General features: G+C 45.4%; 1 protein-coding gene across 3 annotated transcripts in view; it reads right to left on the bottom strand.

The window, feature by feature from the left end:
* The window catches only part of APBA2 (amyloid beta precursor protein binding family A member 2), a 287,682-nt gene that overhangs the window by 152,227 nt on the left and 110,207 nt on the right, over nucleotides 1–25,248 (bottom strand). The window lies entirely within an intron of this gene.

Raw genomic sequence — 25,248 nt, 5'->3', positions numbered from 1 at the left:
TTTCTATTCTCTATTTCATTTAATTCTGCTCTAATTTTTATTATTTGCTTTCTTCTGGTGCCCAAGGTCTTCTTTTGCTGTGCTCTTGCTATTTTTTCCAGTTGTAGGGTTAATGTTTTGATTTTGGCCCTTCTTTTTGGATGTGTGCATTTATTGCTATAAATTGACCTCTGAGCGCTGCTTTTACTGCATCCCAAAGGTTCTAATAGGAAGTATTTTAATTCTCATTTGATTCTGTGAATTTCTTTATTCTGTCCTTAATTTCTTCTATAACCCAGTTGTTTTTGAGCAAGGTGCTGTTCAATTGCCAAGTATTTGATTTCTTTTCTTTGCTTTTTCTGTTATTGATTTCAACTTTTATGCCTTTATGGTCAGAAAAGATGCTTTGTAATATTTTGCCATTTTGGATTCTGTTAAGGCTTGCTTTGTGGCCTAATATGTGGTCTCTTCTGGAGAATATTCCAGTGCCTTGGAAAAGAAAGTATCTTGGCTGCTGTTGGGTGGAGTGTTCTGTATATGTCTATGAGATCAAGTTGGCTGATTGTAGCTTTTAGATCTCCTGTGTCTTTTTTGAGCTTCTTTCTGGATGTTCTGTCCTTCACCGAAAGTGGTGTGTTGAAGTCTCCTACTAATATTGTGGAGCTGTCCATTTCTCTTTTCAATGCCATTAGAGTTTGTTTTATGTATTTTGGAGCCCTGTCATTGGGTGTGTAAATATTTTTTATGGTTATGCCCTCCTGGTGTATTGACACTTGAATCATTATATAGTGTCCTTCCTTATCCTTTGTAGTCAATTTTGCTTTAAAGTCTATTTTGTCAGAAATTAATATTGCCACTCCTGCTCTTTTTTGAGCATTGTTTGCTTGCTATATTTTTCTCCCATCCTTTGAGTTGTAGTTTGTGTCTTCAAGTCTAAAGTGTGTCTCTTGTAAGTAGCATATAGATGGATCATGTTTTTTTATCCATTCTGCCATTCTCTGTCTCCTTATTGGTGCATTTAATAAAAAAATTATATTCAGAGTAATTATGGATAGGTACGAGTTTAGTGCTGTCATTTTGATTTCTTTTTTTGTGTGTTGTCGATAGGTATGAGTAGTTAATGGATATTTACAGCTGTTTTTTTTTTTTTCTTATTTTGAGTTGTACCACATCAATAAATGAAGATCCTGAAAGCTTGACTCCATCCATGTCATTAAGGTCAACTCTACTTTGAGGAGGCAGCTCTACCCCAGTCGTATTTTGAGTGCCTTCCAGCTTGAGGGGCTTATCTTCTGGCAGTATATCAGACAAAGTCCTGCTGCTATTTATAAGGTTTTCACTGGCCAATTTTTTCAGAAGTAGACTGCCATTTGTCATCAGAGAGATGCAAATCAAAACGACAATGAGATATCATCTCACCCCTGCTAAAATGGCAGCGATTAAAAAAACAGAAAACAAATGCTGGTAAGGATGGGGGAGACTGGAACCGTTATCTGCTGGTGGGGTTGTAAAATGGTATAAACACTATGGAAAATAGCACGGTGAATCCTCAAAAAACTAGAAATAGAACTGCCTTATGATCCAGCAAACTCACTTCAGGTAAACACCCTAGAGGTCTGATAGTAAAGATATGAACAGACGTGCACGCTTATCAGCATTATTCACAAAAGCAGAAAGATGAAAATAATCTAAGCGCCCACCAACAAATGAATGAGATTTTAAAAAATGTGGTACATACATACAATGGAATACTACGCAGCCATAAAAAATAAAGATGAGTTTTCAAAACATATTATGTTAAGTGAAATAAGTCAATTACAAAAAGACAAATATTGTATGATATTGCTTTTCTAAGGAAACAAGAATAAGTATATAACGAAGACGAACATTCATTAGTGATTACCAGGAATGGGTGACAGGGGAGACAGGGAATCAATCTCTAGATTGTAGACACCTGTTATTTTTTCTGTTTTCTTTTTTTTTTTTTCCCTTTGGCAGGGGTGGACAATGAAAAAGTAAGACAATGGACTTATGACAAAGGGACACAGGAGCCAACCAGAAGAGCTCCCAAAGGCCAAAGCTGGAACAGTTTGGACAAAAATAGAGAAAGAGGGAGAAATAACAATGTAGTGGATCATAAACCAAAGTACAAAATTAATCTCCATGTGTCCATATTGATACAAACAAATGACTGAATAAGTAAATAAACAGGGAGAATAGATAAATCTCCCATGCGGAGGAACTCCAAATAATTTAATAGATACTGCCCTCTAAAGGAAATGGAATGTAACTCCGAGGTAATCAAAATTAATATCAACAGAGATAAGTTATGTTTTTACCATGTACCCTTGATTTAATGTGATAACAATGGTACTTTTCCCTATATAGTCTTCTGCTCGAAAACCCACAGCCCTTGTCTAATCATGACAAAAACACCAGACAAATGCAGATTAAAGGGTATTCTATAAAATATCTGAACAGTACTCCTCAAAACTGCCAAGGTCATGAAAAACAAGGATCATCTAAGAAAATACCACAGTCTAGAAGAGCCTAAAGAAAATGACAACTAAATTTAGTGTACTCTGAACAGAATCCTGGAACATAAAAAGAATATTAGGCAGAAACTAAGGAAATATAAACAAAGTATAGAATTTAATGTATCAGTGCTGGTTCATTAGTTGTAACAAATGTGCCATACTAATGTATGATGTTGACAATAGGGAGAAGTGGGTATGGGAAGTATGAGAGCTCCCTGTACTATTTCTGCCACCTTTTTGTAATCTGAAAAAAAAAAAAAAAAATCTGAAGCTATTCTAAAATAAAGTTTACTTAAATAAAGAAAAAGAAAGAAACAAAAAAGGTGGTATTGTTACACTGACAATTAAGAGAATGCAGGCTTTAGGAAAAGAAGCCTTCCTAGAGGGAAAGAGAGAAAATTCATGATAAAAAGGGCAATTCACTAAGAATAAATTCTAAGTGCATATGTACCTAGTTAGATGCTCATAAAATTTCTACAGGAAGAACTGACAGAACTAAAAACAAAACAAACAAAAAAATCTACTGTCACAGTGGGATATTTCAACACACTTCTCTCAGTAAATGATAGACAAAGCAGACAAAAATCAGAATGAAAACAGATTTGAACAATATAATTAGCAAACATATTGACATACATAAATCACTACATTGAGGAACCACACACAAATGCATATAAAATATTTTGCCAAGATTAATAGTATGGTGGGTTATAAAGCAAGTCTAAACAAATTCCAAAATGCTTAAATAATAAAGGATGTATTTCTGACTACTAATTAAGCAAAAAAAAAAAAAAAAACACAAAAAGATAACTAGAAAGTATGCAGACATTTGGAAATTAAGTACTTCAAAGTAACCCAAAGATTAAAGAATACTGATGGAAATTAATAAATATTTTGGGTTAATAATGACAATACAATGTGTCAAATAATAGTGGATTATAGCTAAAGGGGAAACCCTGGTGGCGTAGTGGTTAAGAGCTATGGCTGCTAACCAAATGTGGGGAGTTTGAATGTACCAGGCACTCCCTGGAAACCCTACGGGGCAGTTCTACTCTGCCCTTTAGGGTCGCTATGAGTTGAAATTGACTCAACGGCAACGGGTTTAGTTTTTTTGGTTTATAACTAAAGCCGGTTTAAAGGAAAATTTATAATTCAAATTCATATGTTAGAAAACAAGAAAGGCTGAAAAAATCAATTATCTAAATATATCTATTTCAAGTAGTTTTAAAAGAATAGTAAATTAAAGTTGAGGGAAAGAAATAAATATAAGAGCAAAAAAACAATGAAAAAAGTACAGTAGAAAAAATCAACAAAGTCAAAAGTTGACTAACAAAAAAAACTGGGGAAAAAATTAATAAATCTCTAGCCTGGCTGATTAAAAGCTGTAAGCAGGGGGATCAGGGAGAGGGAGAGTGCACAAATTATAATAACAGAAATGTAACAGTGGAAATCAGTACTAAAATCAGTAGTAAAAGATAAGTGACATAACGAATAACAACACTAATAATTGTGACTATATTTATCAAATTAACAAATCACAGAAAACACATATTTACCAGAAGTGACACTAGAGGAAATAGAAGATTTAAATAGTCCTGTAACTGCTAAAGAAACTAAATCTGCAATTAAAAATTTTCTTCCCAAATAACTTCAGGCCCAAGTGTCTACCCAATTAATTCTTCCAAACATTTACACAAAAAATAACAGTAATATTACCCAAAATCTTCTCTTCCAGGGAACATAAAAAGAGGAAACACTTCCCAAATCACTTTATAAGGCCACTGTCACCTTGATACCAAAACCTGACATGGATATTATATGAAAAGAAAATTACAGGACAATCACTTTCATAGTATAATTGCAAAGAAAAACCTAAACAAAATATTAGCAAATCAAATGGAGTTATATAAAAAAACATCTATTACAACTGAGGTAGAATACAATATTCAAAAATCAATCATGTAATTCGCTACATTAATTAAATAAAGGGGAAAAAAATCTGTGATTATTTCATTAGATACAGAGGAAGTATTTGGTAACATTCAACATCCACTCATGATAAAAGCATGTAGCAAACTAGAAACAGAAGGGGAGTTTTTGTCTCTGATAAAGAGAATACACAAAAAAATTGAGAGAAATCAGCATGATTTAAAGTGAGATACTGAATGATTTCCCCTAAGAGGGGAATCACTTAACTGGAGTTCCCAGCCAGTACAAAAAGGAGAAAGGGAAAAAAAGCTCTCATTATTCACAGAGGACATGATTGCACATCCAGAAAATCTAAAGAGCTTACAAATAAACTAAGAATTCATAAGTTAATTTAGAAAGGCTGCTGAATACAAGGTAAATACATAAAAAAAAAATTTCTACAAACCTGTAGTAATAATAACATAATTTTTTAATACCATTTACAATAACGCAGCAACAACGAAACCCAAATACCTTGAATAAATTTAGCAAAAGATGCTGTATACACAAAACTGCAAAATGTATCAAGAGAAACTAAAGTAGACCTAAATATGGAGAAATTACATGTTCATGAATTGGAAGACTCAGTATCATAAAGATGTCAACTTCCTATAAATGGATCTAGTACTCAAAGGAATCTCGTCGAAATCCTAGCAGGGCTTGTGTTTGTGTGTGGAAATTAACAGAATAATTCTAAATTTTGTATGGAAATGCAAAGGGCCAAACACAGCAAGACAATGTTGAAGAAAAACAAAGCTGGACGTACACTAGTAGATATAAATACTTATTATAAAATTATAAGATATTGTGGTATGGGTGCAAAGATAGACAAACAGACCAGTGGGACTGAATAGGGACTCACATACACACAACTCCATTTACGAAAACGTTACCTCACAGAGTGCAGAGAGTACACTGCAGGGGGTGAAACCAATACCCTCACTCCAGATCGGTTCATATGTCAAGACTGGTGCTGCCACGCATGTATCAAAAGGGAACAAAGAGATTTACTAACCACATACTGAGGCTTTATAGGGAGAACAGGGCAGGTACCAAATCCAGTCCAAAAGTGACTGAGCAGCTTGAGAGAAAGTGGGAGCAAGTGGCCCTGATGGTTGGGGCAGGCTGCTAGGGAAGAGTTTGTGTGCACTGGCCAGGGATTGCATGGTTTGAACTTCATGCCAGCACCAAGGGAGGTTGTGTGCAGGCTTTCTTATCAGCTTACCCAAATGTAGGGCAGAAGGAGAAGGGGGAGGTGGGACTTCAAAGCTGTCCGCAGTCAAACATCAAAAACAAAGTCAGATCTTTATTACATAAGCAGTGGGGAAATAAATGGTATGAGTCAACTTCCACTGGAAGAAAAATGAATCTTGTCCCCTACCTCACACCTTACATAAAAAAAAATCAACTCTAGTTAGATTGTAGATATAAATGTGAAAGTGCAAACAATAAAGCTTCTTGAAGCTAACATAAGAGAATGTTTCCTTTTCTTTGGATAGGTATAGATTTCCTCAACAGGGCACCAAAAACAACAACCTTAAAGGAAAAGATTGAACAACTAGGCTTTCCCCTCATTAAACAAGAGAAAAGCAATCCACAGGGTGTGAAAAATATATATGCAATACACACATCTAACAGAGGTCTGTGTCCTGAATATATAAAGAGCTCCTACGAAACAAGCAAAAGACAGAAAATCCAAAAGAAAAATAACGAAAGACAGAAAATCCAAAAGAAAAATAAAGCAAAAGACTTACAGAATCTTCACAAAAGAGGATATACAAATGGACAATAAAAATATGTTAAAAAAAAAAAGATGCTCAACATAGTCTTCAGTGAAATAAAAATTAAAACCAAAGGATCTCACTATACAGTCACCAGAATTAAAATTAAAATGACTGACAACACCAAGGATCAGCAAAAATGTGGAGTAAATGAAAACTTTATGCTTTCAGGTGGGGCTGACAACTGGTACAACCACTTTGAAAAGCTGATTGAAAGTAATCACCAAAAATGAACACGTTCATATCCTATGACCACCAAGTCCATCTGTAGGTGCACACTCAATAGAAACGTAGTCATTTGTACACCAAAAGACCTGTACAAGAGTGTTTTCAGAAGCAATAATGACTAAAAACTGGAAAGACCCAAATGTCCACCAAATATAGAATGGATAAATGGTTATTATTAATGTAAATGGACAACTGTCATGTGTGTATAAAATGTAAAACTATAATACAGTGATAATCAAACTACTACTGCCACCCACGAATGACTCTCGCAATATATAAAGTTGAATGAAAGCTATCACAAAAGAATGCATATTGTAGAAATTCATGTTATTAACTCCTTATGGGTTGTGGATGGTTGTAGCGAAGGGAGGGGAATGCACTGGGGTAAGACGAAAGAGAGAGAAGGCACCATATTACCGGCAGAGCCTCATCTTTTAAAGTTCTTCAGACTCCGTTTTAAGCTCTGCCTGCTCTCACAGTGGGAACCATCGTGGCATAGTGGTTAAGTGCTACAGCTGCTAACCAAACGGTCAGCAGTTTAAATCCACCAGGTGCTCCTTGGAAACTCTACGGGGCAGTTCTACTCTGTCCTATAGGGTCGCTATGAGTCGGAATCGACTCGACGGCACTGGGATTGGCTTTTTGCTTTTGGCTCTCACGGTACCACAAACATTCCCCTGATTTCTGTGAGTCAACCTTACAGGAGCCTCTTCTGTGATCCCTACTGCGCTCAGGCGGGAGCTCCTCGCTAGTGTCACTTTTTTTTTTCCTGCTACCTTGTCAGGAAATTATCATTTTTTTCTTTTTTTTTTAATTGTGGTAAATATATATATATGTGTGAAACATTTGCCATTTCAAAATTCTGCACACATACAATCACTGACATTAAGTGCATTGGTCATGTGCAGCCATCACCACTACGATGACGTGATAGCGCTTTTGATAGTCCAGTATCTGGAAAGAAGAACCAGCTGGCTGCCCCCTCTCCTCCACACCCCATACTGGTAAAACTGCGTTAGGGAACAGCTTCCCACTGGGGCCAGACTGGAAGAAAGACATGGTTGCACTTACACTCGGAGGGGCGCAACAAAGACAGAGGAAACCCCGGAAACCAAGTCCCAGAGAGATGATGGAAAGACAGAAATGCACGGCTATGAACAATAATTGTCGGGAGTATTTTTATGCAGTGTCTCTGAGACCAGCCCTGTGATTTTAATACCAACAGCACTCAGTGAGTGCTTACTAGGTATGGTGCTAAGTTCTCATCTAACCAGGACATTACTACCATTGTACAGATGAGGAAACTGAGGCTTAAAGAAGACCATTAACTTGCTCAAGGTCACCACAGCTGGTAGAGGCAAAATTCTAACCCAAGTCAGCCTGATTCCTACACGCTTTACTTGAGCCATTCAGCATTTGCTATTTGAAGTGTGGTCCCAGGTCGGAAGCACCTGCAACACCTGGAAGCTTGTTAGAAATGGAGGATCACGGGCCCCAGCCTAGAACCACGGAATTGGAATCTGCTTTCTCACAAGATCCCAGGTGATCCCTGTGCATGTGAAAGCTTGAGAGGCTATGCATTATGCTGGGGGTTCTTGAACTTTGGGGTGTGTTAGAATCACCTGAAGGGCCAGTAAAGAACACAGAGGCCCAGGCTTACTGAAGCAAACTAGGGCCTGTGTTATATTTTTACTAAGTCGCCCAGGTGATTAGGGTACCAGACAAAGTCTGAGAACCATTGTAGTACACGAATGTGAAACGGCCTTTGGATTTTAGGGCTGCGTGTGCCTTATCTTTTGGGGGTCACACATCGATCCATAACACAGGCCCAGAGAGGCCCAGAGGGGGTGGGTTTCAGGCAAAACTGTCCCCAGGTGCCTCGAGGGGAGGAGCTTCTGTCACAGGTGTGCGAATGGAGGTGGGACACCCGGAAGTTCAGGCGAAAGCCCTGGGACGCTCTTCCCAATCCTAGAAGGCCAGATTTTGTCTGTCAAGTTGGCTTGTAGAAGGGATTCTACAATCTCCCAAGTCTCCAGGACAAAGGCCTGGACCTCCGTCTCCTCCAGCATCCCAGAGAGCAGGTGTGGAGCATCCCAGGGCAGGTAGCCCACTTCCACCCAAAGCAGTGGGAGTGGGAGTGCAGGGGGGACAACTGACCAGCCATGTCTCAGTGGCACCAGCGTCTGCAGGGTCTTTTTCATACATTGTCCTGGCAAGGCCCTTGTTAGTCAATGGAACCCTCACATAGGTGTGGCTGCAAAGGTGTTTTATAGATGTGATTAAAGTCCATAATCAGTTGATTTTAAGTAAGGAAGATTATCATAGACAATCAGGGTGGGCCTGTTTCCATCAGTTGAAAAGGCCTTAATTGCAGAATTAAAGCTTCCCCGAGGGAGGAAGAAATTCTGCCTGTGGACTGCAGCTTTGGCCTGAGCCAGAGAACTACGACCTGCCCGCGCATTTCTGACTTGCCCAGCCAACCCTCACCACCACATCAGCCAATTCCTTGCAATAAATGTCTTACTATACACACATCTCCTTTTTGGTCTGCATCTCTAGTTGAACCCTGGCTGATACACCAAGCATTCCCATCTACCCTCCATTGCTTCAGCTCATCCCCCAAACCACCCTGGGCTGGCACTCCAACTTCTGCCCCAGAAAGAATGGTGCACAGGGGTCCTCATGCAGGTCTCTTACCAGCCAGCTGTGGGGTCTGGACAGGCCACTTGACCTCTCTGGGCATGTGTTATGGATTGGACTGTGTCCTCCGAAAAGATGTGCTAGAATCCTAATCCTATTTGGAAATAGGGTTTTCTTTATTATATTAATTAGATCATACCCACCACACACATCACCCACCTATGGAGGAGAAGACAGAGCCCATGTGAGGATCGCCTACAAGACAAGGAACCAAGGAACACCCGGGGCTACCGACAAGGAAGGAGTCAATACAGTCGAGACCCTGACTGGGGCTTCGAGCCTCCAGAACTTTCAGAAAACAAATGTCTGTTGTTTAGAGCCACCCACTGTGGTACTCGTGTTACAGCAGCACTAGGTAAGCAGGACAGCCTGATCTCAGAGTGAGAACTGGACATCACAATGAGCTGCAGGGACCCTTCCATCCTGGGGTTCCAAGCCCTTCATTGGATGAGAAGACAAAGAGGCAACATGGCACCAAGCAGCTTCCTGGTGAAAGCATGGCTAGGTCTGCATGTCCTGGACTCTCTGCCGAGGGGCAGTAAAGAAGTGGTCCATGTCCCTGGGCACCAACAACTGCAGGAGTGCAAGGTGCCTTCACACCTGCAGGGGAAGGGCAGGGGGAGGCAGGCTGCAAAGGGCACTCCCCACGTCACACACCAGCAGGGCCCGGCCGGTTAAGGTCTTACTTTCCAAGTGGGCGGCTTTAACAAACAGAGATCCCTTTTCTCACAGTTCAGGAGGCTAGATGTTCAAAGTCTGGGTGTCGGCTTTCTTTGTCCACTCTGGAGGAAAACCCTTGCCTCAGCTATTCTAGCGTTCTTCTCAGAGCTCCCTGGAGATGTGCACATGGCATCTGTCTTTCCCCGACTCGCGCTTGCTTCTCCGTGCCTGCTGTTGTTGTTAGCTGCCAACTCACGGCAACCCCAGGTGTGCAGAGTAGAACTGCTCCACAGGGTTTTCAAGGCTATAACCCTTCAGAAGCAGATCGTCAGGACTGTCTTCCAGTGCACCTCTGGGTAGGTTTGAACCGCCAACCATCCAGCTAGTAGTGGAGGGCTTAACCGTCTGCACCATCCAATCTGCTCTTCTTATATCTCAAAAGTGATTGGCTTAAGACACACCCTAGGCTCATATGGCCTCATTAACAACAAAGGAAACCCTATTCCCAAATGGGATTACATCTACAGGTACAGGGGTTAGCATTCCAACATGCATTTTGGGGGGACGCAATTCAATCCATAACAGCTATATATAGCTGGTGAGAACCCACATTTATACACCTGTGTGCTTCCCTGTAACACAGAGACCACCACATCTGCACTAGAGTGGAAGGATTACCACACGAGCCCAATTCTACGTGTGTTGAGCACGTGGCTGTGCTCAATGGTGGAAGCAATTGCTGCCAGTGAATCAGCCAGGGTGCAGGAGTGAAGGGATGAGCTGGCAGACAGAGGTCATATCACATGCTGGAGGCCTGCCTCCGGGGGTCTGCACTGGGTAACGCCACGGATCCTCTAAACAGGCAGGCAGGCACTATCAGGGCCTAAAGAGAATGCTGGGTGTCACTGAGTCAAACAGAACTGGGAGCCTAGGCAGAGCTGGGGCACAGGGACCTCTGTCCCAGCTTGCACTCTGCCCTCCCCAATGTCATTAGTTGTCGTCAAGTGGGTTCCAACTCATGGAGACTCCATCTACACAGAATGAAATGCTTCACATTCCTAAGCCCTCTTCACAACTGTTGGCTCAAGTCCGTTGTTGCAGCCACTGTGCCATTTCAAGTACCTTCCAACCTAGGGGGCTCCCCTTCCAGCACTACACCAGAGCAGTATTTTGGGATCCATAGGTTTTCATTGGCTCATTTTCAGATGTAAATCACTAGACCTCTCTTCCTCGTCTGTCTTAGTCTGGAAGCTCCACTGAGACCTGTCTAACCATGGGTGACACTGCTGGTGTTTAAAATGCTGGTGGCATTGCTTCGGGTAAGTCACCACAGTACAACGAACTGACAGATGGGTGGTGACTATCCTCCTCCCCACCACCACCACCCGAAACTTGAGGCGGGGGAGGAAGTTACCATTTATCTGCTGGCTAACTGCTCTCCAAGCTTGGTGGATTTTCCAATGTGAAAGCACAGTCGTCACAGGTAGGAGCTCATTTTCCTTGGCAACTGACAGGCCTTCAAGCCCGTGACAACCTCCTCATTCTCCTGCCATACAATGGCCTGACGGCTGCAAAGACGGAAGTGACATTGTCAAAGCCCAGTGTCTTAGTGCCCTAACAAACCACCACAAAAAGGGCGATTTCAAAGAACAGAAATTCACTGCCTCACAGTTCTGGAGGCTGGGAGTCCTAATTCAGGGTGACAGAGGGCCATACTCTCTCCAAAGGCTTTAGGGGAAGGTCTTTACTTGTCTCTTCCAGCTTCTGGCAGCCCCCTGTATCTCTTGGCACTCCTTGGCTTGCAGATGCCTCTTCATAGGCTGTCTCTCCCCGTCTATGATTATGTCTTCATATCTGCTTCCGCTTTTATAGGGACACCACTCAGAAAAGATTTGGACCCACCCTATGTGCTTGGCTACTAACCAAAAGGTTAGAGGTTCAAGTGTACCCAGAGGAACATCAGAAGAAAGGTCTGGAGATCCACTTCTGAAAAATCAGCCACTGAGAACCCTAGGGAGCACAGTTCCACCCTGATTCATACGGGGTCGCCATGAGTCAGAGTCAACTCAGGGCAACTGTTGGTTGGTTATTCCGGTACAACCTCACTAACTGACAGCACCTTCAAAGGAAAATTCCAATTCCAGACAAGGTCCCATTCACGAGAACAGGAGTTAAGACTTCTCCATACCTTTCTGGGGGACACAATCAAATCCAAAACACCAAGTATTCTCATGACTGACAATGCTTTTGTAGGTCCTTTTTGGGAACTACTTCCAGAACCTACTTTAGGATGAATCAATCCACCCTCCAAAGTACACGACTGGAGATATCTGTTCAAAAGATTAATGCCAGCGCTGAACGTACATCCACTGGGATGATTCCTTTCTGCTCATCGCGACTTGGCTCCCACCTTCCAGAGAAGACAGAGGCCGCAGCTGAAAACACCCCTCCGCAACATAACAGCTCTCTGCACCTGCACTCAGGCTGGCCTCCTTCACCCCTCCTTGCTGATCTGATACGTGGGTCACTTTTCTCCCCAGCCCTCGAACAAGCACGTTTCCATCGTTACAGAAAATTACCTTGTTCCCCTGTATTCCCAGTCTCTCTCTTTTCCCCTACATTCACTTTCTCTGCCTCTTTAAACCACACTCAGACCTTGTGTGACCACCACCATTCCACTGGAAATCCCGCACCTTCTCTCTCCCGCCCGCCTTCGCCGCCACTCCTCCTCAGCCTCCTTCAGTGGCACCAATTTCCCCATGGGGTCAGCACTGCAGGCCCCTCTCCACTCCCTCACTCTCCGAGGAGTTCTTCCACACCAGTGGCTTCAACCTGCAGGTCTAACCAATCAGTTCCCAAGCTCCTACCTTTTCCCTACCACACTCCATATCCATTCCCTCAAAAGATCCTTGGCCCTTCATGAAATACCAAAACCAGCTGCCATCAAGTCGATCCCTACTCATGGCGACCCCATACGTGTCAGAGTAGAACTGTGCTCCACAGGGTTCTCAGTGGCTGAGTTTCAGAAGATCACCACGCCTTTCTTCTGAGGCACCCCTGGGTGAAACTGAACAGCCGACCTTTTGGTTAGCAGCCGAGCGTGTTAACTACTTGCAACATTCAGTGACTCCTCATGAAATATAGACCTCAACAATTCTTTTCCACCTGAAAGGTGATATGCTTCTCCTACTAAGTTCACAATCTCAGGGAATAACATCACCAACAGCCTGGTCGCCGCACATAGAAGTCCAGTGACCGCTCCCTCTCCTGGACCCGCCACACCCGCTCTGTCGATCCTGCCTCCTTGGCATCTCTGCCCTCAGTCTTCTCCTCCCAGCCTATCTGCCTTTATTCAAGCCTTGTCATCTCTCCCCAGGGACCAGACGGAGAACCTCCCCAAGTTATGGTCTTCTGCCCTCCAAGCTATCTCCATCCTGTGATCTATGAAAAGCACACGTCCCATCGTGCCAGGTTTCTGAGGAAGACCTGTCAGAGGGTCTCCACAGCCTTCAAACAGAACCATCTGGGCTCTGCTGCCTCTTCAGCCTCATCCTCTGGCTACTGCTTGAAGCCAGGTCAAATCAATGACGTTCCCTGGATCTGTCGCCCTGTTTCAGGTCTCCGCACTTCCATCAAATATCCACTTCTCTTTGCCTGGAATACCCTGCCTCCCTCTCTCTTCCTCTCAGAAATGTATGCTCATCCCTGAGATGAGAAGTCAAACGTTACTTCCTCCTGGATAACCACGTTAAATGGATGAGACACCCTTCCCGGCCACTCTTCGGCTCCCTGTACACAAGGGGTGCTGCCACGTAACCACTCTGCACTCTTCTGCAGAGGCCGATGCTGAAGCCAAGGTCCGGTGCTTCCTTTCAAAGCCCATAAAGACCTCCCACTCACCCGGGCCCAATGGCTTCCGCCACCATTCTACTTTTCCATGCAGCCAACTCTCTGCACAATTTTTCTGTAAGCCTAAACTTCTCTAAAAAGTAAAGTCTATTATTAAAATGGACAAAGGAAAAAACATCAAATCAGAGACAAGATACAGAGCGTCCTTTTTCACAGTGCCCCACAGGTGAGGCGGGGAGGAGTGGTGTTCTTCTCTGCAGTCTCAGCTCCAAGCCCCCGAGCCCAGGACAAGGACAACAGCCTTCCTCGTACATGGGGGTCTCTTTGCCACAGCTGGTAATAACCACAGCTTCTCGGAGCCCTCCAATGGGCCAGGAGCTGAGGCGGACACCTCCAAGTACAGACTTTCATCTTGACCAGTAACTAGTAACCAGTCACTGTCAAGTCAATTCTGACTCATGGTGACCCCATGTATGTCAGAGTAGAACTGTGCTCCATAGGGTTTTCAATAGATAATTTTTGGGAAATAGATTGCCAGGCCTTTCTTCCAAGGTACCTGTGGGTGGATTTGAATTTCCAACTTTTTTTTTTTAATTTTTCTATTGAACTTTAGACGAAGGTTTACAGAACAAACTGGTTTCTTATCCAACAGTTAGTACACACATTGTTGTATGACATTGGTTAACAACTCCATGACATGTCAACACTCTACCTCCTCAACCCTGGGTTCCCTATTACCAGCTTTCCTGTTCCCTCCCACCTTCCAGTCCCTGTCCCAGGGCTGGTGTGCTCCTTTAGTCTTGTTTTGTTCCATGGTCCTGTTCAATCTTTGAATGAAGGGTGAACCTCAGGAGTGGCCTCGTTACTGAGCTGAAAGGGTGTCCGGGGGCCATATTCTCAGGGTTTCTTTAGTCTCTGTCAGGCCAGTAAGTCTGGTCTCTCTTTTTTGACTTAGAATTTTGTTCTACATTTTTCTCCAGCTCTGTCTGGGACCCTCTACTGTGATCCCTGTCAGAGTAGTCAGTGGTGGTAGCTGGGCACCATCTAGTTGTACTCGACTCAGTCTGGTGGAGGCCGTGGTAGATTCGGACTAATCTTTCCCTTATGTCTTTAGTTTTCTTCATTCTTCCTTGCTCCCAAAGGGGTTAGACCAGTGGAGTATCCTAGATGGCTGCTCACAGGCTTTTAAGACCCCAGATGCTATTCACCAAAGTAGAATGTAGAACATAGTCTTTATAAATGGTTATGCCAATTTTGAATTTCCAACCTTTCCGTTAGTGGCCGAGCACATTAACTGTTTGCACTACCCAGGGGCTCCCCCACCCCCACCCCAACGGCCAGCATGCCATCACCATTTTCCCCTGCAGATGTGTAAACTGACTGAAGGAGATAAACACACCCAAGAAAGGAGATTAGTACACAGCAGCCCTGGACTGTATGAAAACACAAAATTCTTTGTAGTATGCTCTGCCACAAGAGAGAAGACCTCAGCAAGGGCTCACTTTAGAAGACTTAGGAAACATCTCCATAAATATATATGATGCTTATCAACTAGTCCAACTACAAGCTGTGGTATAATTGGTTCTGATTTAAATTAGCATTTCCATGTGTGTCTAATGACACACATGGTAAAAATAAGTTTGGAAAAATACTACATTAAACAGAGTTAAAGGGGTTTCTTTCTTGCACGACTTCCCAAGGCCTTTAATATTGCTTTTGGGACTCTCCAAGAGGGGCAAGTACCATGTTCCCAACCTCATTTGAACGTGCATGACTATTTTTGGGAACATCTCATGAAACTCCCCTGAACACAGCTTGGGAATGCTGTCTTAAACATTAATGTCATTAATTAGAACTGGATATAATTAATTAGATCTGAATATAATTAATAGAGGTTACATCCAAAAATGGGTAACTTCTTTCATTTAATCATGCTAATCATGTTGGGCTCAACCTAGCGGTAGTTCATAGTGCTATTTTCTTAACACGTTTTTCATCTTTTAAAAAAAGTGTTGATGAATTTTTCCCTCCTAATGTACATCTTAAAAAAATAAAAAGTCAGGTGTCAGGGCAGTTTTCAAGTATTAGAAACTACACATCAAGTCTAAAAGCAAATAATAATAACCACCTCAATATTCATTCCCTTCTCCAAGGAAGAAAATGAGCAATAATGAGTAACTATTATGGGCTAGGCTTTCTCCATTCATTATGCAGGTTCAGCAGCTGATTTTCGGAAGCAGGTCACCAGGTCTTTCTTCATGACATCCTGCTGTAAAATCACAAGTCCCCACTGTATAGATAAGGAAAATGTACTTGCGAAAGCTGAAGCGTCTAAAGCTAAACAAGAGGTCCCCATTTCTTGAGCATCTCCTGTACATGAAGGTTCAGAAGGTACGGAACTGGACGTTGTAAAGATGACAGAAAAAGCAGGCATACAAGCTGACAATGTTGAATTTTACCCCAGTCCTGTGATTCTGGAAAACAGTGACGGCTAAAGAAATCCCCACACCCTTTTCTGATCTGGAAAACGATCCAGACGGCATTACTGTTACTCTCAGCTTGACTAAACTCTAGGTGAGTTTTTTCCTGGCTCTCTCTCTCCCTGGCCCTTACAGAATCCAGGCGGGACATGTCCCATCTACCCTGAACAGTAAACTCAGAAGACAACACCAAGTGATAGAGACACCCTATTGTTTAACCTCCCCGCTAAAGTACTTCAGTACATTAGAATTTTCCCACTAGCTCACTTCAGTCCTTAGAATCCTTCACAACCTCTGCTTCAGGGGAGGAGTTGAGCTCAGACTGACTTAACGCTGAGTTCTGGTCTTGCTCCCACTGTAACAGTCCTCCTGCCCTCCTGGTACAACGGTCCTTCCCCCTTAGTTCTTTCACCTCCCTCCCTTACAACAGTCCTTCTGAATACAGTCCTCCTTGCCTGTTTTAACACCTTCCGGTGCAATTTTCTTTGACAAAGGCAACAAAGAGCTCGGCAGTCAGGTGGGAGAGCGAAGGACTGGCACGAGCACTGTGCTATGGGCTGAAATGCCCATGAGCCTTCCCAAACAGGGTGGCCTGGGAGCCTTGCCTCTGAGACAGGGAGAAGGGACCTGAGAGGTGGGATTGGCCACACAGAGCCACAAGAGCACTCCTGGAGTGCTGCCTTTGAAAGAACAGAGCCAAGTCCATCTGCTAAGCCAGGCCATTGAGAAGTCCTAACGTTTCAGTGAAGAGATAAATGCAGAATCATCTGTAAAAACCTGAGAGCAGCAGGGGAAGAGGAGGGGAGTGGACAGGTGGAGGAGAGGCCATTTTCTGGGGAGTGAAACTGTACTGTGTGATGCTGTAATGGTGGACACAAGGCATTACGCATTCGTCAAGACCCACAGGGCTGTACAACACACAGAGCGAAGCCTAACGTAAACTACAGACTTTAGTTAGTAATGCCACGTCAACACTGGTGCGTCAATTGTAACAAACGTCCCACAGGAATGCCAGGTGTTCATACAGAGGAAACGGCAAGGGGCATAGGGGGTGTACAGGGCCTCTGTATTTTTTGCACAATTTTTCTGCAAACCTAAACTGCTATGAAAAATAAAGGCTCTTAAAACACACACATAATTTACAAAAAAAAAAGTGAGGTCAGGAAGTCAGCAATTACGGCTGAGTTAGAGGGTTAACTAATAAATACGACCAAGACAGTCCTGGGACAGTGAGGCTTTGTGTTGTATATATCACAGGACATCTTCTTTTAAGAACTTTTTCAAATACACAGAAGAACATACAGAGAACAATGCAGCCAACATCCATGCACACGCCACTCTGTTCTAAAAAACGTTACCAACCCCACCCCACCCCTGTTCCTCCCCAGACACCGAGGGTCACTTCACAAAGCAGCACTTAACCCTTGCTCTGTGGAATGTACCAATATGTTCTATTCTATTCAAATCCATTTCACTTCTTTTTTAGACACTGGCTGTGACTCACTGAATCCACTCACGACTCACTAATCCTGCTAGAGCATATAGATAAGAGTGGAACTGCTGGCTCAGGAGGGACCCACATTTCAGCCTTAACTGCTTTCATATGCACACAAAAGCTGGACAATGAAAAAGGGTGAGAAAAGAGGAAATGATGCCTTCAAATTGTGGTATTGGTGAAGCATAATGAATATATCACGGACTGCCAAAAGAATGAACAAATCAGTCTCAGAAAAACATGCAACTGGGATGCTTCTTAGAAGAAAGGATGGCAAGACTTCAGCTTGCTTACTCTGGACACATCATGGGGAAAGACCAGTTGCCAGAACTAAGAACATCCATGTTTGGTGAAAGCAGAGGGTCAGCGAAAATGTGGGAAACCCTCAGTGAGGTAGACCGGCACAGCAGCTGCAACAACGGACTTTAAAACGCCATCGATCATGAAGACAGCCAGGATGGGCAACACTTCGCTCTGTTATTCATAAGGTCGCCATGGGTCGGAGCCAACTTGACATCAGTCAAAAATGACAGATACCACCTAAGTGTTCTCCAAGGGGGATTTACCGATTTGCCCTTGATAAGCAAGGCATGAAAGTTCCCCTCGTGCCACATTCTTGCTAACTCTTAGTTTATCAGACTCTCCAATTTGCCAACATACAAACATGAATCTTATTGTTTAATTGTTTAATTGGCAGTTCCCAGGTTAAGAGTAAGGCAGTAAAAAAAACTTAGCAGAGCTCTTGTTTATTAGCCATTTGGGTTTCTTCTTCATAGTATTTGCCCATTTCTCAATTTTGTTGTCTGTCTCCTATTGATTGGAAAGAGTTCTTCATACAGCATAGTCAGAACACTAATCCATTATGATAAATACGTTGCTAATAATTTCTTCCAGTTTGTAGTTTGCTTTAATCATTACTTAGGGTATCTCTTCTCTTAAAGAAGTTGCTAATGTTGATGTTTAATTAATTAGTCTTTTCGTTTATGATTAGTATGTGTGTGTGCGAGAGAGAGAATGTGTTACCTTTTCCTGCCTCAAAGGCATACGGAAAATCTCTTATGCATTGTTTTCTTTCACAGGTTTTAACACTTTGCTGTTTCCACTTAGGTCTTTAATTCCAGTGGAATTTGTCTGTGTGTTCGCTGTGAGGCTGGGATCTCAGGTCATCTTTTCCAGCATCACTTCCTACCTGGTCAATAACACACCTCTGCCCCTTCCAAGTTCTCCTCTATGGGAGTGTCTTACTAGATGAACTGCTCTGTCCCACCCACCTCTCTGTCTCTCCCTACACGTGTCCACACTGTCTTCATCGCTGTGGCTCTCCGTCTCTCCCTACACAGGCCCACATGGTCTTCATTGCTGCAGCGCTCTGTCTCTCCCTGCACAGGCCCACACAGGCTTCATCTCTGCAGCTCTCCATCTCTCCCTACACAGGCCCACATGGTCTTCATTGCTGCAGCTCCGTCTCTCCCTGCACAGGCCCACATGGTCTTCATTGCTGCAGCTCTCCGTCTCTGCACAGACCCACAGTCTTCATTGCTGCAGCTCTCCGTCTCTGCCTGCACAGGCCCACAGTCTTCGTCGCTGCAGTTCTCCATCTCTCCCTGCACAGGCCCACACAGGCTTCATCGCTACAGCTCTCCGTCTCTGCCTGCACAGGCCCACACAGGCTTCATCACTACAGCTCTCCGTCTCTCCCTGCACAGGCCCACACAGTCTTCATCGCTGCAGCTCTCCGTCTCTTGCCTGCACAGGCCCGCACGGTCTTCATCGCTACAGCTCTCCATCTCTCCCTGAACAGGCCCACACGGTCTTCATCTCTGCAGCCCTCCGTCTGTGCCTGCACAGGCCCACACAGTCTTCATCGCTACAGCTCTCCGTCTTTCCCTGCACAGGCCCACATGGTCTTCATTGCTGCAGCTCTCCGTCTCTCCCTGCCCAGGCCCACATGGTCTTCATTGCTGCAGCTCTCCATTTCTGCACAGGCCCACAGTCTTCATCGCTGCAGCTCTCCGTCTCTGCACAGGCCCACAGTCTTCATTGCTGCAGCTCTCCGTCTCTGCCTGCACAGGCCCACACGGTCTTCATCGCTACAGCTCTCCATCTCTCCCTGGATAGGCACACACGGTCTTCATCGCTATAGCTCTCCGTCTCTCCCTATACAGGCCCACATAGTCTTCATCGCTGCAGCTCTCCCTCTCTCCCCACACAGAACCACATGGTCTTCATTGCTGCAGCTCTCTGTCTCTCCCAGCACAGGCCCACACAGGCTTCATCGCTGCGGCTCTCCATCTCTCCCTGAACAAGCCCACACAGTCTTCATCGCTGCGGCTCTCCATCTCTCCCTGAACAAGCCCACACAGTCTTCATCGCTGCAGCTCTCTGTCTCTCCCTATACAGGCCCACACAGTCTTCATCGCTGCAGCTCTCCATCTCTGCCTGCACAGGCCCACACGGTCTTCATCACTACAGCTCTCCGTCTCTCCCTGGATAGGCCCACACAGTCTTCATCGCTGCAGCTCTCCATCTCTCCCCACACAGAACCACATGGTCTTCATCGCTGCAGCTCTCCATCTCTCCCTGCACAGGCCCACACGGTCTTCATCGCTACAGCTCTCCGTCTCTGCCTGCACAGGCCCACATGGTCTTCATCGCTCCAGCTCTCCGTCTCTCCCTACACAGGCCCACATGGTCTTCATCTCTGCAGCTGTCTGTCTCTCCCTGCACAGGCCCACACAGGCTTCATCGCTGCAGCTCTCCGTCTCTCCCTGCACAGGCCCACATGGTCTTCATTGCTACAGCTCTCCGTCTCTCCCTACACAGGCCCACATGGTCTTCATTGCTGCAGCTCCGTCTCTCCCTGCACAGGCCCACATGGTCTTCATCTCTGCAGCTCTGTCTCTCCCTGCACAGGCCCACATAGTCCTCATCACTGCGGCTCTCCGTCTCTCCCTACACAGGCGCACACAGGCTTCATCGCTGCAGCTCTCCGTCTCTCCCTGCACAGGCCGACATGGTCTTCATTGCTGCAGCTCTCCGTCTCTCCCTACACAGGCGCACACAGGCTTCATCGCTGCAGCTCTCCGTCTCTCCCTGCACAGGCCCACATGGTCTTCATTGTTGCAGCTCTCCGTCTCTCCCTGCACAGGCCCACATGGTCTTCATCGCTGCAGCTCTCCATCTCTTCCTGAACAAGCCCACACAGTCTTCATCGCTGCAGCTCTCCATCTCTCCCTGCACAGGCCCTCACGGTCTTCATCGCTACAGCTCTCCATCTCTCCCTGCACAGGCCCACATGGTCTTCATCGCTGCAGCTCTCTGTCTCTCCCTGCACAGGCCCACATGGTCTTCATTGCTGCAGCTCTCTGTCTCTCCCTGCACAGGCCCACACAGGCTTCATTGCTGCATCTCTCTGTCTCTCCCTGAACAGGCCCACATGGTCTTCATCGCTCCAGCTCACCGTCTCTCCCTACACGGGCCCACACAGGCTTCATTGCTGCAGCTCTCTGTCTCTCCCTGCACAGGCCCACACAGGCTTCATCGCTGCAGCTCTCTGTCTCTCCCTGCACAGGCCCACATGGTCTTCATTGCTACAGCTCTCCGTCTCTCCCTGCACAGGCCCACATGGTCTTCATCTCTGCAGCTCTCCGTCTCTCCCTACACAGGCCCACATGGTCTTCATCTCTGCAGCTCTCTGTCTCTCCCTGCAGCTCTCTGTCTCTCCCTGCACAGGCCCACACAGTCTTCATCGCTGCGGCTCTCCGTCTCTCCCTGCACAGGCCCACATGGTCTTCATCGCTGCAGCTCTCCGTCTCTCCCTGCACAGGCCCACATGGTCTTCATTGCTGCAGCTCTTCATCTCTTCCTACACAGGCCCACATGGTCTTCATCGCTGCAGCTCTCTGTCTCTCCCTACACAGGCCCACACAGTCTTCATCGCTGCGGCTCTCCGTCTCTCCCTGAACAAGCCCACACAGGCTTCATTGCTGCAGCTCTCTGTCTCTCCCTACACAGGCCCACACAGGATTCATCGCTGCAGCTCTCCGTCTCTCCCTACACAGGCCCACACAGGCTTCATCGCTGCAGCTCTCCGTCTCTCCCTACACAGGCCCACACAGGCTTCAGCGCTGCAGCTCTCCGTGTCTCCCTACACAGGCCCACACAGTCTTCATCGCTGCAGCTCTCTGTCTCTCCCTATACAGGCCCACACAGTCTTCATCGCTGCAGCTCTCCATCTCTGCCTGCACAGGCCCACACGGTCTTCATCGCTACAGCTCTCCGTCTCTCCCTGGATAGGCCCACACAGTCTTCATCGCTGCAGCTCTCCATCTCTCCCCACACAGAACCACATGGTCTTCATCGCTGCAGCTCTCCATCTCTCCCTGCACAGGCCCACACGGTCTTCATCGCTACAGCTCTCCGTCTCTGCCTGCACAGGCCCACATGGTCTTCATCGCTCCAGCTCTCCGTCTCTCCCTACACGGGCCCACATGGTCTTCATCTCTGCAGCTCTCTGTCTCTCCCTGCACAGGCCCACACAGTCTTCATCGCTGCGGCTCTCCGTCTCTCCCTGCACAGGCCCACATGGTCTTCATCGCTGCAGCTCTCCGTCTCTCCCTGCACAGGCCCACATGGTCTTCATTGCTGCAGCTCTTCGTCTCTCCCTACACAGGCCCACATGGTCTTCATCGCTGCAGCTCTCCGTCTGTCCCTACACAGGCCCACACAGTCTTCATCGCTGCGGCTCTCCATCTCTCCCTGAACAAGCCCACACAGGCTTCATCGCTGCGGCTCTCCGTCTCTCCCTACACAGGCCCACACAGGCTTCATCGCTGCAGCTCTCCGTCTTGTCCCTGCCCTTGGGTCAGCTTCCCCTGAATGCTCTGGCTTTGTGTTTTCTCCTAACGTCTGGTAGCTGGGAACTGCTCTCTTTCTTTGGAACTTATATGTTATTTTTAAAACATTTTTGTTAGATTTTACACTGCACTTGTATGTATTTATACTGGGGCAAGGTCCTGCTGATATTATTTCATAGATGCAATATCTGCTAACTTAATATATTTTCTGAGACTTGACCATCATTTAAGTACATCTGATTGATCTTTCCAACATTCCTTCATGATAAGCACTGAATTTAAAACCAGTTGCCATGAGGAGATTCCGACTCACGGCAACCCCAAGTGTGTCAGAGTAGAACTTTGTTCCATCGGGTTTTCAGTGGCTGATTTTTTAGAAGTAGACCACTAGGCCTTTCTTTCAAGGTACCTCTGGGTACACTTGAACCTTCAACCTTACATATTTTATAGACCCAGGGCCTACAGGATAGATATCATAGGATAGTGAGGCCACGAATCTAATTCTACCAGGAAAAAAAAAAAATAGAAAACATTTGACCCAAACTATTACTGTAAGCGGAGGCATATTTACAACGTTATTCCGTGAAAAGATACCAAGCACGTTACTGGCATGCATTCTAAAGTCACAGAACGGTTTAGTTCGTAGTAAAAAATAAATAAATAAACATAGGCCTCCTCTTCTCTCTGCAGATCTCCTCACAAGGATTCGTTCCGGCATAATTGCATCTAAAAACATCCACGTCATTCCCACTTTGCTCTTAGAGAAAGGATCTTGTTTTCTGCAGGGAAGCTGTAGAGAACAGTACTGAGTGTATTCACTGAAATGATGGTCCTCTTAGACTGCAGATGGGTGGAAGCAACCAGGAACAGGGCACAGCGTCACGTCTGTTGCAACAAATTTTGATACTCTAATAGTATTTCAGGATACATAAAAATTCCAGCACGTCTTTTTTTGGGCTCAGAAGCAAAAAATACCAGAAATCCATACTGTACCTTAAGGCATAAGCAGAACTGTGGCTCCATCACAGAGTAATGACAACCCCAATTTTCCACAAGAAGAAATTCAAGAAGGCAATTTCCTTGTGGATGATTCCGAGGGTGGGAATGAACTGGGGTGGCTGCTTGGGCCTGGGCCCCGAGTGACAGGAATTTCACTGTTATCTGTAAGTCCGCTTCCCTGTAAGTAATGTCTCTCTTCCACGCTGTCCTAACTGCATGACAAATAAAATCTCCTCCTGTTCCAGAACCTCTGAAATTCTTCAGAATTTTCGGAGCTGAGGTTGGTTAATGTATTTAAGGCTGACGCATGTTTAGAACTCTAAACAGAAAATCAAACGGGATGAGAAAGGGCCTTGTGGAGTACACAAGCATAAATTCACAGACTAAAAACTGACAACTGAGGAAAAGTTCTGAAAAATACTCAGTTATTCTTATGCCCAAACCCATGAAAAATCACATGGCTCCTCTGAAGGCTTAACCGCTGTTGCTCGGGTGCGGGCTGGCTGTTGTACGTCTCTCAAACGCTTTAGGAACATATCTCCCTGGCGCCCAAAAGCCACACCACAGAAATGCACCCAGGATTCCCTTGCTCCCCAGTTTGAGGCAAGGGAATTTCCTGCCTCATGTATAGCACAGTAATTAGAGGCCAAAACCAAAAACCGAACCCACTGCCATCAAGTCGATTCGGGCTCATAGCAACCCTATAGGACTGCCCCATATGGTTTCTCCAAGGGGTGCCTGGTGGATTCCAACTTCCAACTTCTTGGTTAGCAGCCAAGCTCTTAACCACTACACCATCACGGTTTCCTCAATTTAGCAGTGACTGCCAACTGAAAGGTTGACGGTTTGGACCCACCTAGCGGTTCTGTAGGACAAAGACGTGGCAATCTGCTCCTGTAAAGATTACAGCCTAGGAAACCCTATGGGCATTTCTACCCTGTCCCATGGGGTCTCTTTGAGTTGAAAATCAACTCGACATTACCTAACAACACCACCACCACCTACATTTAGGATAGATGCTGGATTAGATAGATGAGCCCTGATGGCTCAGTGGTTAAGAGCTCGGTCAGCAGTTCAAATCCACCAGCCACTCCTTGGAAGCCCTATGGGGCAGTTCTACACTGTGAGTTGGAATGGACTTGATGGCAACCGGTTTGGGTTTTTTGTTTATTTGGATTAGAAAGTGAAATAAATGACGCTGCCTTACTTTACAAAATAACCTTCTCTAATACTACAGCAAGGCCTGTAGCCTTCTGCTGCCCCAGAGCCCAGAGCAGTGGGTGTGAACCCAGGCCTGCACAGTTCTGCCCAATATCCTGTCCTTACCCTGGCAGGCTTCATCCTTTTACCGGGAATTGACACAGAGATTCCCCAATGAGGCACTCAAATTTCTCCTCTCTTTTTGCCCAGCCTCCCTGGGAGCCCAGAGCCACCACTTCCCTGTATGTTGTCCCACCCAAGCCTAGCAGATACTCCTTCCCATGAGTACCAAAGAACCCACAGAATCCATTGGAAACTCAGACCTGCTCTGGGTGTCAGAACAAGAGGCACGCCCGGCTCAGCCCCCTCACCTCTAACAATACTCCCCTCCTCTCTGCTCGCCAAACACAACCCTAAAACCAAGCCACCTGGCACGTCCTCGGCCCCAGAAGAAGACAGCCAATTAATTCATCTTCAACCCAGAAACCATCTCCTATGAGTCACCTCTGTGCCAGG

The sequence above is a fragment of the Loxodonta africana genome, chromosome 13 (assembly GCF_030014295.1).
Source record: "Loxodonta africana isolate mLoxAfr1 chromosome 13, mLoxAfr1.hap2, whole genome shotgun sequence".
NCBI classification, from domain to species: domain Eukaryota; kingdom Metazoa; phylum Chordata; class Mammalia; order Proboscidea; family Elephantidae; genus Loxodonta; species Loxodonta africana.
This window is presented reverse-complemented; position numbering and strand designations above follow the sequence as displayed.